The sequence below is a fragment of the Odocoileus virginianus genome, unplaced genomic scaffold (genome assembly GCF_023699985.2).
Source record: "Odocoileus virginianus isolate 20LAN1187 ecotype Illinois unplaced genomic scaffold, Ovbor_1.2 Unplaced_Contig_1, whole genome shotgun sequence".
NCBI lineage: Eukaryota > Metazoa > Chordata > Mammalia > Artiodactyla > Cervidae > Odocoileus > Odocoileus virginianus.
This window is the reverse complement of record NW_027224318.1, coordinates 4,208,295-4,226,491: the sequence shown is the minus strand read 5'-3', so window position 1 is coordinate 4,226,491 and position 18,197 is coordinate 4,208,295. Positions and strand designations below refer to the sequence as shown.

The 18,197-nt window shown below is 39.3% G+C and overlaps 1 pseudogene; it reads left to right on the top strand.

Annotated features, from left to right (window-relative positions):
- The window catches only part of LOC110145478 (protein shisa-2 homolog), a 122,507-nt pseudogene that overhangs the window by 984 nt on the left and 103,326 nt on the right, over positions 1-18,197 (top strand).

Here is an 18,197-nt window from a genome sequence, read left to right as displayed (position 1 = left end):
TGTTGTTAAGATACTCCGTGTATAGCTGGGTGAAGGTGTATTATATCTCTTTGAAGATGAGGGGAGACTTCACTTGAGAGACTATGGAAATATGCACTGAATAGAGCATATTCACCAAATATTTAGTAGCAAAACATTTTCCAGTTGTGGATTGGGTCCAGTAATTTCAGTAATATTAATTATGGAAGCTGTGTAGTAAAGAATGTAACCTTGCCCAAAGACAGGTCCAGCCTTTTCCCTTAGCTTCTTGGAGATAATATCTAAGCCCTTGAAATACCGTGCCTGATAGGAATATCTTCATTTGTCTCAGGGCTTTGGGTCACATTAACAGTCTGATTTAGGGTGAGAGCTTTGGGTCATGAGGTCTCACTTGACCTCTAGAGGGACTGGAATTTGAGATCAGCCATATGGACGGCCAGCCAGGTGTACCCTATCAAGCCCCAATAAAGACTCTGGACTCAAGGCTCAGGTGAGCTTCCCTCATGGACTCAATGTATATTGTCATATATTGATGCCAGGAAACGAATACTGTCCTTGACTGTGGAGAGAGGACAACTGGAAGCTCCAATTTGGAGGAACTTGGTGCCATGTATCTCTTCCCTTGGCTGATTTTTATCAGGGAGGAGGTCTATGTGGTTCCATTTTGTCACACCAGTTTTAAATACCAAATATTTAATTTTATTTCAATTTATTACTCATTTGATCAGAGCATCCATGCCCACTACGGGATGTGTTAGGGAAGTGGGCAGTGTGACCATGGGGACTTTAGTCAAGGCAGCAGTCCTGATGGTTAAGGTGAGGCATACCTTTCCCCGCCTCTACTTTATGTTTGGTAATTCTCTGAAAATATAGAGGATACCTTGTTTAAATTTAGTGAGACCTACAGGTATGGCTTTGATTTGGGCCCCAGTATCAATTAAGGCCGTGGAAGTTTGCCAGTCGGTTCATTTCAGCACATGTTAAAATTAATTTAGAACATTTTAGAAGTGCAAAACCCAATCAGCACACTTTTAGCTTTCTGTTGCATAAATTGTTTTCAAACAATTTGGATATGCAGTTGGGTCAAATTGCAGGTCTCTATTGTAGTTTCTCTCTTTCCTCCATCCCACATCAATTTTTGTTTGTTTCATTATTTTTGTTTTGGTCATTAATGAATATACCTTGTGTTGGAGGACTCCTCTCTTCCCTGGTCATGTTTATAAGTTTCTTCCTCCAAAGCGTCCTTAATCAGTATTATTAGGGTTAGGGACCTTTGTTATGGCAATTATTTTTTTATTGGGCCTAGAGACTCTGGGCTTAAATTGAGTTTGAATTAACCTTTTGGTATGTTGATCACATGTGGCACTCAGTAGAACCCAGAGTCTTCATTGATCCATTTTGCAACCATCTGATAAGGTGATGGTGACCCCTGGTTCTTTAAGAGGGTTGGGAATAAAGCATTAAGGATGTTTTTCATAAGGGTCTTTGCCACAGGGGTACCAGGGGTGCATGCTTTCCACTATAATACTGAGGATCAAGATATTTGTTGCACCAGAGGCATTTAGGGTCCTAATATGCCATCTGCTTTTAGGCATGTGACTTCAGCATTCCACATGACCACCCATGACCATCATATCGCACATGTTATCAGTCTTTTCCCTGAACACTATATAGAATAGGACCAACGCCTGGTTGAAACATATGCTCAACAATCCCTGGATGGGAGTTGTTCCCCTGAGCCTGGCATCAGTCATACCTTGTGCAGGAATTGAGAGACGAGACTCAATCTGAGACCGATAGGTCCAGGCTGAGATACCCAACACAGGGCCACTTTAAGTAGGGTCCTAATCCCATAGTCTTGGCCCGGAATGCAAATCTTATGACTCGGATAGATTAAATCAGTGACCAAGGCTTGCTAGGACTTATTACATGCTGCAGCAACTCTAACGTGAGTTCACTAGTAGGTAGCAGCATGGTTCAAAGAGCATAGTAGGCAGCAGGCCCTAGGGAGCGGCTCAGAGTGTAGATTTGCCTGCAGGCTGTGGAGCCAGGTAGTTAACTGGAAGCAATAGAAGAAAGGCCTCCAGGAGGTACTGGGCATCTTTTAGACACTACTGCTCTCAGCACCATCCATCTTGGAGTTCCTCTGTGAAAGGGCAGTATCATACCTGCTACTCACACACCAAATTGGTTTGAATCTTGAGGCCAAAGATGCCACATATGCACCAAGAGGATGTGAAAAAGTTTATTATTCACATCACGAGGCTTTCTGGGAAGAGTAGGGCTGGCATTCAAGCCCATCCACTTGCTTTGCACAAAGGATGTGTGGTGAGTGGCTCTGGTTTTTAGTGTGGGTAGGAGATGGGGTTGGGGTGAAGAGTCTTGAACGTGGCTCGGGGTGTACTTGGTTTGAGCTTTCTCATCAGCACCAGGTGAGAGAGGGCCCAGCTTTTCTCATTGGCTTACTAGATGTGGGGCAGAAGGGGAAAAGGGGAAAGTAGCTTGAAAGCTGTCAGCAGTCAAATATCAACAATGGAGCTTTTTGTTACCATCTTCCTGTCACTTCAGATAATATATTGCATGCACGAATACAGTTAATGGGAAAGTAAGATCAATAAAATGATGAAACCGCCAAATTACTTCAAGGGAAAATATCACATATTGAGTTCAGAGGAAATCAGTTGGGAGTTAAAAATGATCATACACCATAGAAGCAAAAACAGAACTCTGAAATGAAATGACTTTGGCCCAAACTAAAGAAAATGGAGCACTCCTTGTCTTTGCCATGGTCAGTTCCTGAGGGCCCTAAACTATTGAGAGAAAGTAAACACCTAGCACTATTCCATTTAATACATTTTCAAGAAAGGTCAAGATTTGTAAAAAGTTCTTTGTTTATACTTAATCCTCAAACTCCCTGTTTGCCTGATGCCTTTTTTTCCCTAAGCTACTCAACCCGCTCTGAGGGGAAGCCAAATTGCTGTCTCTCAAGCTGCACTATCCAGTAGGTAGTCACTAGCCCTGGATGGCTGTTGAGCACTTGGAATGTGTTTAGTATCAGTTGAGTTGTGCTGTAAATACAAAGGCTTAGATTTTGTATTCATTTCCTAGAGCTGATGTAACGCAGCACCACCCATTGAGTGGCTTAAAAAAACAGAAATTTATTTCCTCCTCGTCTGGAGACTGGAAGTCTGAGGTCAAGATGTCTGCAAGGTTGGTTCTTTCTGAGAGTTCTAAGGGAGGATCTGTTCCAGGCGTCTCCCCTAGCTTCTTGTGCTTTGTTGGCAATATTGGGCATTCCTTGGCTTCTGTTCCATCACTCCTTTGTCTTTACATAGCTTTTTCTATTTGTATGTGTCTGTTTCTGTGTTCAAATGTCCTCTTTTATTTATTTTTTTTAGTATTAATATATTTTATTTTATTTTTTTCCCAATTATTTTTATTAGTTGGAGGCTAATTACAATATTGTAGTGGTTTTTGCCATACATTGACATGAATCAGCCATGGATTTACATGTGTTCCCCATCCTGATCACCCCTCCCACCTCCCTCCCATCCCATCCCTCTGGGTCTTCCCAGTGCACCAGCCCCGAGCACTTGTCTCATGCATCCAACCTGGGTTGGTGATCTGTTTCACAGTTAATATACATATTTCAGTGCTGTTCTCTCAGATCATCCCACCCTCGCCTTCTCCCATAGAGTCCAAAAGTCTGTTCTGTACATCTGTGTCTCTTTTTCTGTTTTGCATATAGGGTTATCATTACCATCTTTCTAAATTCCATATATATGCGTTAGTATACTGTATTGGTGTTTATCTTTCTGGCTTACTTCACTCTGTATAATGGGCTCCAGTTTTATCCATCTCATTAGAACTGATTCAAATGTATTCTTTTTAATGGCTGAGTAATAGTCCATTGTGTATATGTACCACAGCTTTCTTATCCATTCATCTGCTGATGGGCATCTAGGTTGCTTCCATGTCCTGGCTATTATAAACAGTGCTGCGATGAACATTGGGGTGCACGTGTCTCTTTCAGATCTGGTTTCCTCGGTGTGTATGCCCAGGAGTGGGATTGCTGGGTCATATGGCAGTTCTATTTCCAGTTTTTTAAGGAATCTCCACACTGTTCTCCATAGTGGCTGTACTAGTTTGCATTCCCACCAGATGTCCTCTTTTAATAAGGATAACAGTCCTATTGAATTAGAATCCATTGTAATGACTTTGTCTTCGTGTGATCACCTGCAAAGACCCTCTTTCAAATAAGATCATATTCACAAGTACAGAGTGTTAAAGCTTCGACACCTTTTTGAGAAATTCAGTTTGGCCCATAACTGATTTCAAAGACTTGGTATGATAAAAAACACGTAAAATATCTCATTAATAATTGTTTGTTTGTTGTATGTTGAAATGATAATATTTTTGATATACTGGGTTAAATGAAATATACTATTAAAGTACTCCCCTAAAAATACACTACTGAAAAAATACACCTCTTTCTTTTGGCTTTTTAAAATGTGGATTCTAGAAAAATTTAAAGTTACCTCTGTGGCTTGCATTTGTGGCACAGATTATATTAGATAAGGACTTCCCTAAATCAGAGATTGGCAAGCCATGACATGAACACCAAACCTTGCTCACTGCCTGTTTGCTTTCTTTAATTAAATTTATTTATTTATTTTAATTGAAGGATAATTGCTTTATAGAATTTTGTTGTTTTCTGCCAAACATCAACATGAATCAGCCATAGGTATACATATGTCCCCTTCCTCTTGAACCTCCCTCCCATCTCCCTCCCCATCCCACCCCTCTAGGTTGATACAGAGCCCCTGTTTGAGTTCCCTGAGACATATAGCAAATTCCCATTGGCTATCTATTTTACATATGGTAATGTAAGTTTCCATGTTACTCTCTCCATACATCTCACCCTCTCCTCCCCTCTCCCTGTGTCCATAAGTCTGTTCTCTATGTCTGTTTCTCCATTGCTGCCTTGCAAATAAATTCATCAGTACCATCTTTCTAGATTCCATATATATGTGTTAGTGGGGAGCCTAGTGGGCTGCCGTCTATGGGGTCGCACAGAGTCGGACAGGACTGAAGTGACTTAGCAGCAGCATGATACTTACCTTTCTCTTTCTGACATACTTCACTCTGTATAATAGGCTCTAGGTTCATCCATCTCATTAGAACTGACTCAAATGTGTTCCTTTTTATGGCTGAGTAATATTCCATTTTGTATATGTACCACAACTTCTTTGTCCATTCATCTGTCAATGAACATGCTTCCATGTTCCAGCTATTTTAAATAGTGCTGCAATGAACATTGGGGTACATGTGTCTTTTTCAATTTTTATTTCCTCAGGGTATATGCCTAGGAGTGGGATTGCTGGGTCATATGGTGGTTTTATTCCTAGTTTTTTAAGGAATCTCCATACCGTCTTCCATAGTGGCTGTATCAATTTACATTCCCACCAACAGTGCAAGAGGGTTCCCTTTTCTCCACACCCTCTCCAGCATTTATTGTTTGTAGACTTTTTGATGATGGCCATTCTGACCGGTGTGAGGTGATATCTCATTGTAGTTTTGATTTGCATTTCTCTAATAATGAGCGATGTTGAGCATCTTTTCATATGTTTGTTAGCCATCTATATGTCTTTGGAGAAATGTCTGTTTAGGTCTTTTTCCCCACTTTTTGATTGGGTTTTTTGTTTTTCTGGTATTGAGTTATATGAGCTGCTTGTATATTTTGGAAATTAATCCTTTGTCAGTTGTTTCATTTGCTATTATTTTCTCCCATTCTGAGGGCTTGTCTTTTCACCTTGTTTATAGTTTCCTTTGCTGTGCAAAAGCTTTTAAGTTTTATTAGGTCCCACTTGTTTACTTTTTTTTCCATTACTCTAGGAGGTGGGTCATAGAGGATCTTGCTTTGATTTATGTCATCGAAAGTTCTGCCTATGTTTTCCTCTAAGAGTTTTATAGTTTCTGGTCTTACATTTAGGTCTTTAATCCATTTTGAGTTTATCTTTGTGTATGGTGTTAGAAAGTGTTCTAATTTCATTCATTTACATGTAACTGTTCAGTTTTCCCAGCACCACTTATTGAAGAGGTTAGTCTTTGCCCCATTGTATATTCTTGCCTCCTTTGTCAAAAATAAGGTACCTGTAGGTATATGGGTTTATTTCTGGGCTTTCTATCTTGTTCCACTGATCTGTATTTCTGTTTTTGTGCCAGTACCATACTGTTTTGATGACTGTAGCTTTGTAGTATAATCTACAGTCTGAAGATTAGGAAGTTTGATTCTTCCTAATCTGAAGAATCTGAAGTCAGGAAGATTGATTCCTCCAGCTCCATTCTTCTTTCTCAAGACTGCTTTGGCTATTCAGGGTCTTTTGTGTTTCCATGTGAATTGTGAAATTTTTGTTTTAGTTCTGTGAAAAATGCCATTGGTAATTTGATAGGGATCACACTGAATCTGTAGATTGCATTTGGTAGTATAGTCATTTTCACACAATATTGATTCTTCCTACCCAGGAATGTGGAATATCTCTCCATCTGTTTATGTCATCTTTGATTTCTTTCATCTTATAATTTTCTGTATACAGTTCTTTTTTGTCTCCTTAGGTAGGTTTATTCCTAGGTATTCTATTCTTTTTGTTGAAATGGTGAATGGGATTGATTCCTTAATTTCTCTTTCTGATTTTCCATTGTTAGTATACAGGAATGCAAGTGACTTCTGTGTATTGATTTTGTATCCTGCAACTTTGCTAAATTCACTGATTAGCTCTAGTAATTTTCTAATAGTATCTTTAGGGTTTTCTATGTATAGTATCATGTCATCTGCAAACAGTGAGAGCTTTACTTCTTCTTTTCCCAATCTGGATTCCTTTTATTTCCTTTTCTTCTCTGATTGCCATAGCTAGGACTTCCAAAACTATGTTGAATAATAGTGGTGAGAGTGGACACCCTTGTCTTGTTCCTGATCTTAGAGGGAATGCTTTCAGTTTTTCACCATTGAGAATGTTTTTTTTTCACCATTGAGAATGTTTGCTGTGGGCTTATCATATATGGCTTTACTATGTTGAGGTAGGTTCCTTCTATGCCCATTTTTTGAAGAGTTTTAATCATAAATGGGTGCTGAATTTTGTCAAAGGTTTTTTCTGCATCTATGTTCATCAGTGATATTGGCCTGTAGTTTTCTTTTTTGTGTGTTGTCTTTGTCTGGTTTTGGTATCAGGGTGATGGTGGCCTTGTAGAATGAGTTTGGAAGTGTTCCTTCCTCTGCAACTTTTGAAAGAGTTTTAGAAGGATAGGTATTAGCTCTTCTAAATGTTTGATAGAATTCACCTGTGAAGCCATCTGGTCCTGGGCTTTTGTTTTTTGGGAGATTTTTGATCACAGTTTTGATTTCAGTGCTTGTAATTGGGTTGTTCATAATTTCTATTTCTTCCTGGTTCAGTCTTGGAAGATTGAACTTTTCTAAGAATCTGTCCATTTCTTCCAGGTTATCCATTTTATTGCCATATAGTTGTTCATAATAGTCTCTTATAATCCTTTGTATTTCTGCATTGTCTGTTGTAACCTCTCCTTTTTCATTTCTAATTTTGTTGATTTGATTCTTCTCTCTTTTTTTCTTGATGAGTCTGGCTAAAGGTTTGTCAATTTTGTTTATCTTCTCAAAGAACTACCTTTTAGTTTTATTAATCTTTACTATTTTTCTTTAATTTCTTTTTCATTTATTTCTGCTCGGATCTTTATGATTTCTGTCCTTCTGCTAATTTTTGTTTTTTTTTGTGTGTGTGTGTTCTTTTTAGGTGTAAAGTTAGGTTGTCTATTTGATGTTTTTCTTGTTTCTTGAGGTAGGATTGTATTGCTATAAACTTCCCTCTTAGAACTGCTTTGCTGCATCCCATAGGTTTTGAGTTGTCATGTTTTCATTGTCATTTGTTTCTAGGAATTTTTTGATTTCCCTTTTGATTTCTTCAGTAACCTGTTCATTATTTAGAAATGTATTGTTTAATCTCCATGTGTTTGTGTTTTTTACAGTTTTTTTTCTTGTAATTGATATCTAGTCTCATAGCATTGTGGTCAGAAAAGATGCTTGATATGATTTCAATTTTCTTAAATTTACTGAGGTTTGATTTGTGACCCAAGATGTGGTCTATCCTGGAGAATGTTCCATGTGCACTTGAGAAGAAGGTGTATTCTTCTGCATTTGGATGGAATGTCCTGAAGATATCAATGAGATCCATCTCATCTAATGTATCATTTAAGACTTGTGTTTCCTTATTAATTTTCTTTTTGATGATCTGTCCATTGGTGTGAGTGGGGTGTTAAAGTCTCCTACTATTATTGTGTTACTGTCAATTTCTCATTTTATGTCTGTTAGTGTTTGTCTTATGTATTGAGGTGCTCCTACGTTGGGTGCGCAGATATTTAAAATTGTTATATCTTTCTTGTGGATTGATCCCTTGATCATTATGTAGTGTCCTTCCTTATCTCTTGTAATCTTTATTTTAAGGTCTATTTTGTCTGATATGAGGATTGCTACTCCAGCTTTCTTTTGCTTTCCATTTGCATGGAATATATTTTTCCATCCTCTCACTTTCAGTCTATATGTGTCTTTAGGTCTGAAGTGGGTTTCTTGTAGACAGCATATATATGGGTCTTGTTTTTGTATCCATTCAGCCAGTCTGTGTCTTTTGGTTGGAGCATTTAATCCATTTACATTTAAGTAATTATTGATATATATGTTCCTATTGCCATTTTCTTAATTGTTAGAGGTTTTTTTTTCCTTTTATTTCCTTTTAATTGGAGGCTAATTACTTTACAATATTGTGGTGGTTTTGCCATACATTCACATGAATCAGCCATGGGTGTGCATGTGTTCCCCATCCTGACCCTCCCTCCCACCTCCCTCCCCATCCCATCTCTCAGGGTCATCCCAGTGTACCAGCCCTGAGTACCCTGCCTCATGCATCGAACCTGGACTGGCGATCTATTTCACATATGTTAATATACATGTTTCAATGCTATTCTCTCAAATCATCCCACCCTCGCCTTCTCCCACAGAGTCCAAAAGTCTGTTCTTTACATCTGTGTCTCTTTTGCTGTCTTGCATATAGGGTCATCATTACCATCTTTCTAAATTCCATATATATGCGTTAATATACTGTATTGGTGTTTTTCTTTCTGACTTACTTCACTCTGTATAATAGGCTCCAGTTTCATCCACCTCATTAGAACTGATTCAAATGCATTCTTTTTCATAGCTGAGTAATATTCCTTTCTGTATGTATAGCACAACTTTCTTATCCATTCATCTGCCAATGGACATCTGGGTTGCTTCCATGTCCTGGCGATGAACATTGGGGTACACATGTCTCTTTCAATTCTTGTTTCATGCTGTGTATGCCCAGCAGGGGGATTGCTGGGTCATATGTCCATTTTCATTGCAATCCCTAAGAAAGGCAATCCCAAAGAATGCTCAAACTACTGCACAATTGCACTCATCTCACACACTAGTAAGTAATGCTCAAAATTCTCCAAGCCAGGCTTCAGCAATACGTGAACCAAGAACTTCCAGATGTTCAAGCTGGTTTTAGAAAAGGCAGAGGAATCAGAGATCAAATTGCCAATATCTGCTGGATCATCGAAAAAGCAAGAGTTCCTGAAAAACATCAGTTTCTGCTTTATTGACTATGCCAAAGCCTTCGACTGTGTGGATCACAATAAACTGTGGAAAATTCTGAAAGAGATGGGAATACCAGATCACCTAACCTGCCTCTTGAGAAACTTGTATGCAGGACAGGAAGCAACAGTTAGAACTGGACATGGAACAACAGACTGGTTCCAAATAGGAAAAGGAATACGTCAAGGCTGTATATTGTCACCCTGCTTATTTAACTTATATGCAGAGTACATCATGAGAAACACTGGGCTGGAGGAAGCACAAGCTGGAATCAAGATTGCTGGGGGAAATATCAATAACCTCAGATATGCAGATGACACCACCCTTATGGCAGAAAGTGAAGAGGAACTAAAAAGCCTCTTGATGAAAGTGAAAGAGGAGAGTGAAAAAGTTGGCTTAAAGCTCAACATTCAGAAAACTAAGATCATGGCATCTGGTCCCATCACCTCATGGGAAATAGATGGGGAGACAGTGGAAACAGTGTCAGACTTTATTTTTTTGGGCTCCAAAATCACTGTAGATGGTGATTGCAGACATGAAATTAAAAGACGCTTACTCCTTGGAAGGAAAGTTATGACCAACCTAGATAGCATATTAAAAAGCAGAGACATTACTTTGCCAACAAAGGTCCGTCTGGTCAAGGCTATGGTTTTTCCAGTGGTCATGTATGGATGTGAGAGTTGGACTGTGAAGAAAGCTGAGCACCAAAAAATTGATGCTTTTGAACTGTGGCATTGGAGAAGACTCTTGAGAGTCCCTTGGACTGCAAGGAGATCCAACCAGTCCATCCTAAAGGAGATCAGTCCTGGGTGTTCATTGGAAGGACTGATGCTGAAGCTGAAACTCCAATACCTTGGCCACCTCATGCGAAGAGTTGACTCGTTGGAAAAGACCCTGATGCTGGGAGGGATTGGGGGCAGGAGGAGAAGGGGAAAACAGAGGATGAGATGGCTGGATGGCATCACTGACTCGATGGGCATGAGTTTGAGTAAACTCTGGGAGTTTGTGATGGACAGGGAGGCCTGGCATGCTGCGATTCATGGGGTTGCAGAGTCAGACATGACTGAGCGACTGAACTGAACAGAACTGATGGCAGTTCTATTTCCAGTTTTTAAGGAATCTCCACACTGTTCTCCATAGTGGCTGTACTAGTTTGCATTCTCACCAACAGTGTAAGAGAGTTCCTTTTTCTCCCACCCACTCTCCAGCATTTATTGTTTGTAGACTTTTGGATAGCAGCCATTCTGAATAGCAAGAGATGGTACCTCATTGTGGTTTTGATTTGCATTTCTCTGATAATGAGTGATGTTGAGCATCTTTTCATGTGTTTTGTTAGCCATCTGTATGTCTTCTTTGGAGAAATGTTTGTTTAGTTCTTTGGCCCATTTTTTGATTGGGTCGTTTATTTTTTTGGAATTGAGCTGCAAGAGTTGCTTGTATATTTTTGAGATTAATTCTTTGTCAGTTGCTTTGTTTGCTATTATTTTCTCCCATTCTGAGGGCTGTCTTTTCACCTTGCTTATAATTTCCTTTGTTGTGCAAAAGCTTTTAAGTTTCATTAGGTCCCACTTGTTTATCTTTGCTTTTATTTCCATTACTCTGGGAGGTGGGTCATAGAGGATCCTGCTATGATTTATGTCAGAGAGTGTTTTGCCTATGTTTCTTCTAGGAGTTTTATGGTTTCTGGTCTTACATTTAGATCTTTAATCCATTTTGAGTTTATTTTTGTGTATGATGTTAGAAAGTGTTCTAGTTTCATTCTTTTACAGGTGGTTGACCAGTTTTCCCAGCACCACTTGTTAAAGAGATTGTCTTTTTTCCATTGTATATTCTTGCCCCCTTTGTCAAAGATGAGGTGTCCATAGGTGCATGGATTTATCTCTAGGCTTTCTATTTTGTTCCACTGATCTATATTTCTGTCTTTGTGCCAGTACCATACTGTCTTGATGACTGTAGCTTTGTAGTATAGTCTGAAGTCAGGCAGGTTGATTCCTCCAGTTCCATTTTTCTTTCTCAAGATTGCTTTGGCTATTTGAGGTTTTTTTGTATTTCCATACAAATTGTGAAATTATTTGTTCTAGTTCTTTGAAAAATACTGTTGGTGGCTTGATAGGGATTGCATTGAATCTATAGATTGCTTGGGTAGTATACTCATTTTCACTATATTGATTCTTCCAATCCATGAACAAGGTATATTTCTCCATCTATTTGTGTCCTCTTTGATTTCTTTCACCAGTGTTTTGTAGTTTTCTATATATAGGTCTTTTGTTTCTTTATGTAGATTTATTCCTAAGTATTTCATTCTTTTTGTTGCAATGGTGAGTGGAATTGTTTCCTTAATTTTTCTTTCTGTTTTCTCATTGTTAGTGTATAGGAATGCAAGGGATTTCTGTGTGTTAATTTTATATCCTGCAACTTTACTATATTCATTGATTAGCTCTAGTAATTTTCTGGTAGAGTCTTTAGGGTTTTCTATGTAGAGGATCATGTCATCTGCAAACAGTGAGAGTTTTACTTCTTTTTTTCTAATCTAGATTCCTTTTATTTCTTTTAGTGTTCTGATTGCTGTGGCCAACACTTCCAAAACTATGTTGAATAGTAGTGGTGAGAGTGGGCACCCTTGTCTTGTTCCTGACTTTAGGGGAAATGCTTTCAATTTTTCACCATTGAGGATAATGTTTGCTGTGGGTTTATCATATATGGCTTTTATTGTGTTGAGGTATGTTCCTTCTATTCCTGCTTTCTGGAGGGTTTTTGTTATAAATAGATATTGAATTTTGTCAAAGGCTTTCTCTGCATCTATTGAGATAATCATATGGTTTTTATCTTTTCAATTTGTTAATGTGGTGTATCACATTGATTGATTTGTGAATATTGAAGAATCCTTGCATCCCTGGGATAAAGCCCACTTGGTCATGATGTATGATCTTTTTAATATGTTGTTGGATTCTGTTTGCTAGAATTTTGTTAAGGATTTTTGCATCTATGTTCATCAGTGATATTGGCCTGTAGTTTTCTTTTTTTGTGGCATCTTTGTCAGGTTTTGGTATTAGGGTAATGGTGGCCTCATAGAATGAGTTTGGAAGTTTACCTTCCTCTGCAATTTTCTGGAAGAGTTTGAGTAGGATAGGTGTTAGCTCTTCTCTAAATTTTTGGTAGAATTCAGCTGTGAAGCCATCTGGCCCTGGGCTTTTGTTTGCTGGAAGATTTCTGATTACAGTTTCAATTTCTGTGCTTGTGATGGGTCTGTTAAGATTTTCTATTTCTTCCTGGTTCAGTTTTGGAAAGTTATACTTTCTAAGAATTTATCAGTTTCTTCCAAGTTGTCCATTTTATTGGCATATAGTTGCTGGTAGTAGTCTCTTATGATCCTTTGTGTTTCTGTGTTGTCTGTTGTGATCTCTCCATTTTCATTTCTAATTTTGTTGATTTGATCTTCTCCCTTTGTTTCTTGATGAGTCTGGCTAATGGTTTGTCTATTTTTTTTTATCCTCTGGAAGATAGGATGTTGTTGATTTTTGCTATGGTCTCTTTAGTTTCTTTTGCATTTATTTCTGCCCTAATTTTTAAGATTTCTTTCCTTCTACTAGCCCTGGGTTTCTTCATTTCTTCCTTTTCTAGTTTCTTTAGGTATAGTTAGGTTATTTATTTGACTTGTTTCTTGTTTCTTGCGGTAAGCCTCTATTGCTATGAACCTTCCCCTTAGCACTGCTTTTACAGTGCTTTATAGGTTTTAGGTTGTTGTGTTTTCATTTTCATTTGTTTCTATGCATATTTTGATTTCTTTTTTTTTTCTTCTGTGATTTGTTGGTTATTCAGAAGTGTGTTGTTTTAGCCTCCATATGTTTGTATTTTTAATAGTTTTTTTCCTGTAGTTGACATCTAATCTTACTGCATTGTGATCAGAAAAGATGCTTGAAATGATTTCAATTTTTTTGAATTTACCAAGGCTAGATTTATGGCCCAGGATGTGATCTATCCTGGAGAAGGTTCCATGTGCACTTGAGAAAAAGGTGAAATTCATTGTTTTAGGGTGAAATGTCCTATAGATATCAATTAGGTCTAACTGGTCCATTGTATCATTTAAAGTTTGTGTTTCCTTGATAATTTTCTGTTTATTTAATCTGTCCATAGGTATGAGTGGGGTATTAAAGTCTCCCACTATTATTGTGTTACTGTGAATTTCCCCTTTCATGCTTGTTAGCATTTGTCTTACATATTGCGGTGCTCCTATGTTGGGTGCATATATATTTAAGATTCTTATATCTTCTTCTTGGATTGGTCCTTTGATCATTATGTAGTGTCCTTCTTTGTCTCTTTTCACGGCCTTTATGTTCAAAGTCTATTTTATCTGATATGAGTATTGCTACTCCTGCTTTCTTTTGGTCTCCATTTGCATGAAATATCTTTTTCCAGCCCTTCACTTTCAGTCTGTATGTGTCCCTAGGTTTGAGGTGGGTCTCTTGTAGACAGCATATATAGGGGTCTTGTTTTTGTATCCATTCAGCCAGTCTTTGTCTTTTGGTTGGGGCATTCAACCCATTTACATTTAAGGTAATTATTGATAAGTATGATCCTGTTGCCATTTACTTTGTTGTTTTGGGTTCGAGTTTATAAACCTTTTCTGTGTTTCCTGTCTAGAGAAGATCCTTTAGCATTTGTTGAAGAGCTGGTTTGGTGGTGCTGAATTCTCTGAGCTTTTGCTTGTCTGTAAAGCTTTTGATTTCTCCTTCATATTTGAATGAGATCCTTGCTGGGTACAGTAATCTGGGTTGTAGGTTTTTCTCTTTCATCACTTTAAGTATGTCCTGCCATTCCCTTCTGGCTTGAAGAGTTTCTATTGAAAGATCAGCTGTTATCCTTATGGGGATCCCCTTGTGGGTTAATTGTTGTTTTTCCCTTGCTGCTTTTAATATTTGTTCTTTGTGTTTGATCTTTGTTAATTTGATTAATATGTGTCTTGGGGTGTTTCGCCTTGGGTTTATCCTGTTTGGGACTCTCTGGGTTTCTTGGACTTGGGTGGCTATTTCCTTCCCCATTTTAGGGAAGTTTTCAACTATTATCTCCTCAAGTATTTTCTCATGGCCTTTCTTTTTGTCTTCTTCTGGGACTCCTATGATTTGAATGTTGGGGCATTTGACATTGTCCCAGAGGTCTCTGAGGTTGTCCTCATTTCTTTTAATTTTTTTTTTCTTTTTTCCTCTCTGCTTCATTTATTTCCACCATTCTATCTTCCACCTCACTTATCCTATCTTCTGCCTCAGTTATTCTACTGTTGGTTCCCTCCAGAGTGCTTTTGATCTCAGTTATTGCATTATTCATTATTGATTGACTCATTTTTTATTTCTTCTAGGTCCTTGTTAAACTTTTCTTGCATCATCTCAATCCTTGTCCCCAGACTATTTATCTGTAACTCCATTTTGTTTTCAAAATTTTGGATCATTTTTACTATCATTATTCTGAATTCTTTTTCAGGTAGACTCCCTATCTCCTCCTCTTTTGTTTGGTTTGGTGGGCATTTATCATGTTCCTTTACCTGCTGAATATTTCTCTGCCTTTTCATCTTGTTTAGATTGCTGTGTTTGGGGTGGCCTTTCTGTATGCTGGAAGTTTGTGGTTCCTCTTTATTGTGGAGGTTCCTCCCTGTGGGTGGGGTTGGATGAGTGGCTTGTCAAGGTTTCCTGGTTAGGGAAGCTTGCATCGGTGTTCTGGTGGGTGGAGCTGGATCTCTTCTCTCTGGAGTGCAATGAAGTGTCCAGTAGTGAGTTTTGAGGTGTCTGTGGGTTTGGTGTGACTTTTGGCCGCCTGTGTTTGTGTGCTCTGGGTTATGTTTTTGTGTTCTTGGAGAATTAGCTTGGTATGTCTTGCTCTGAAACTTGTTGGCTCTTGGGTGGAGCTTGGTTTCAGTGTAGGTATAGAGGCTTTTGGATAAGCTTTTGCTGATTAATGGTCCCTGGAGTCAGGAGATTTCTGGTGTTCTCAAGTTTTGGATTTAGGCCTCCTGCCTCTGGCTTTCAGCCTTATTCTTATAGTAGCCTCAAGACTTCTCCATCCATACAGCACTGATGATAAAACATCTAGGTTAATGCTGCAAAGATTCTCCACAGTGAGGGATACCCAGAGAGGTTGACAGAGTTACATGAAGAAGAGAAGAGGGAGGAGGGAGATAGAGGTGACCAGGAGGAGAAGAGGGGGAATCAAAAGGGGAGAGAGCAGTCTAGCCAGTAATCAATTCCTATTTGCTCTCCACAGTCTGGAACACTCAGAGAAGTTCACAGAGTTCCATAGAGAAGAGAAAAGGGAGGAAGGAGATAGAGGTGACCAGGAGGAGAGGAGGGGGAGTCAAAAGGAGAGAGGCCAATCTAGCCTGTGATCAGTTCCCTAAGTGTTCTCCACAGCCCAGAATACCCAAAGAGATTCACAGAGTTAAGTAGAGAAGAGAAGGGAGAGGGAGGAGATAGAGGTGACCTGGGGGAGAGAGTCAGTCAGTCAGTCAGTTCAGTTGCTCAGTCATGTCCGACTCTTTGCGACCCCATGAATCGCAGCACGCCAGGCCTCCCTGTCCATCACAAACTCCCGGAGTTTACTCAAACTCATGCCCATCGAGTCGGTGATGCCATCCAGCCATCTCATCCTCTGTCATCCCCTTCTCCTCCTGCCCCCAATCTCTCCCAGCATCAGGGTCTTTTCCAACGAGTCAACTCTTCACATGTGGTGGCCAAAGTATTGGAGTTTCAGCTTCAGCATCAGTCCTTCCAATGAACACCCAGGACTGATCTCCTTTAGGATGGACTGGTTGGATCTCCTTGCAGTCCAAGGGACCCTCAAGAGTCTTCTCCCAACACCACAGTTCAAAAGCATCAATTTTTCAGCACTCAGCTTTCTTCACAGTCCAACTCTCACATCCATACATGACCACTGGAAAAACCATAGCCTTGACCAGACGGACCTTTGTTGGCAAAGTAATGTCTCTGCTTTTTAATATGCTATCTAGGTTGGTCATAACTTTCCTTCCAAGGGGTAAGCGTCTTTTAATTTCATGGCTGCAGTCACTATCCGCAGTGATTTTGGAGCCCCAAAAAACAAAGTCTGACACTGTTTCCATTGTCTCCCCATCTATTTCCCATGAGGTGATGGGACCAGATGCCATGATCTTAGCTTTAAGCCAACTTTTTCACTCTCCTCTTTCACTTTCATCAAGAGGCTTTTTAGTTCCTCTTCACTTTCTGCCATAAGGGTGGTGTCATCTGCATATCTGAGGTTATTGATATTTCTCCCAGAAATCTTGATTCCAGCTTGTGCTTCTTCCAGCCAGCGTTTCTCATGATGAAAGGAGAGTCAATAGGGGAGAGAGCAGTCAAGCCAGTAATCACACTCCTAAGTAAAAATGCATACTGAAGATTTGATTCTTAAAGATACAAAATTGATAACAGTTACCAAAAACTAAGATTAAAATCCTAGAGTAGAGGTTAGACTCTCAAAAATACAATATTAAAAAAACAAAACATAATCTCAAAAGTTATATAAAAAATATGATATTTGCGTGGTGGTGGGGGGAGGCCCAAACTATTGGCATAAAATAGGCTCAAGGATGTGTTGTACAACACAAGAAATATAGCCAACATGTTGTAATAATTGTAAAAATTGTATAAAAATTAAAAATAAAAAAGTTAAGCTTAAAAAAAAGAAAATAGGGTCTTTTTTTTCAAGGTAATAGGTTTTAAAAATGAAAATTAAAGGATTAATAAAGAACTTAAAAATTAAAAAATTAAAAAGAAATTAAAAATGATAATAGTAAAATATATCTAGGAATTTCTCTGGAGCTGTTGAGGGCAGTGTGTGGTCAGTTCAGTTTCAGATAGTTCCTTGTTCCACCTTATACTTCTTCTCAAGGTCTATAGGTCCCCTTCCAATGTAGTCAGTGTTAACTACAGGGTTTTAATTTGTTGCACCTGTCACTTCCAAAGCCATTCCCTCTTCTTTGTTTATTTTGGCTTCCTCTGTTTGCAAGTCTCTTCAGTGTCTAACTTCTAGTCTGACACAAGGGGGCGAAGGTGGTCATTTATTTAGGCTCACTTGTTCAATTGTGCTGTGGGGAGGGAGGAACACTGCAAACAAATATCACTGGCGTGTGTGGGGAGTGCTCACAGTGTCTGGGCCACACTGGGTTTGCCCCCGCTCATGGCGTGTGTGCTTTACCAGTCTACACTGCTCAGGCTCCGGGTTGCTCTGCTGGGGAACTGTCTGAGGCGGGCCCTGGGTTGCGTGCACTTCCCAGGTCTAAGCTGCTCAGGTTCAGGTTCTCAGGTACTCCACAAAGGCACAGACTCAGTTGGGCCTGCATTTTGTGCCCTTCCCAGGTCTGAGCAGCTCAGGCGACCAGGTGCTTGGTGAGCGCACTCTCCCCAGGTGCGTTGTGTCTTATCATCTCCCTGATCCCAGCTGCTTGGTTTCCTGGGTGCGCAGCTGCCTCTAGGTGTGCCGTGTGTCTCTTCTGGGGAGCTGATCTCTGATTGAGACCCTCCTGACGATGTCA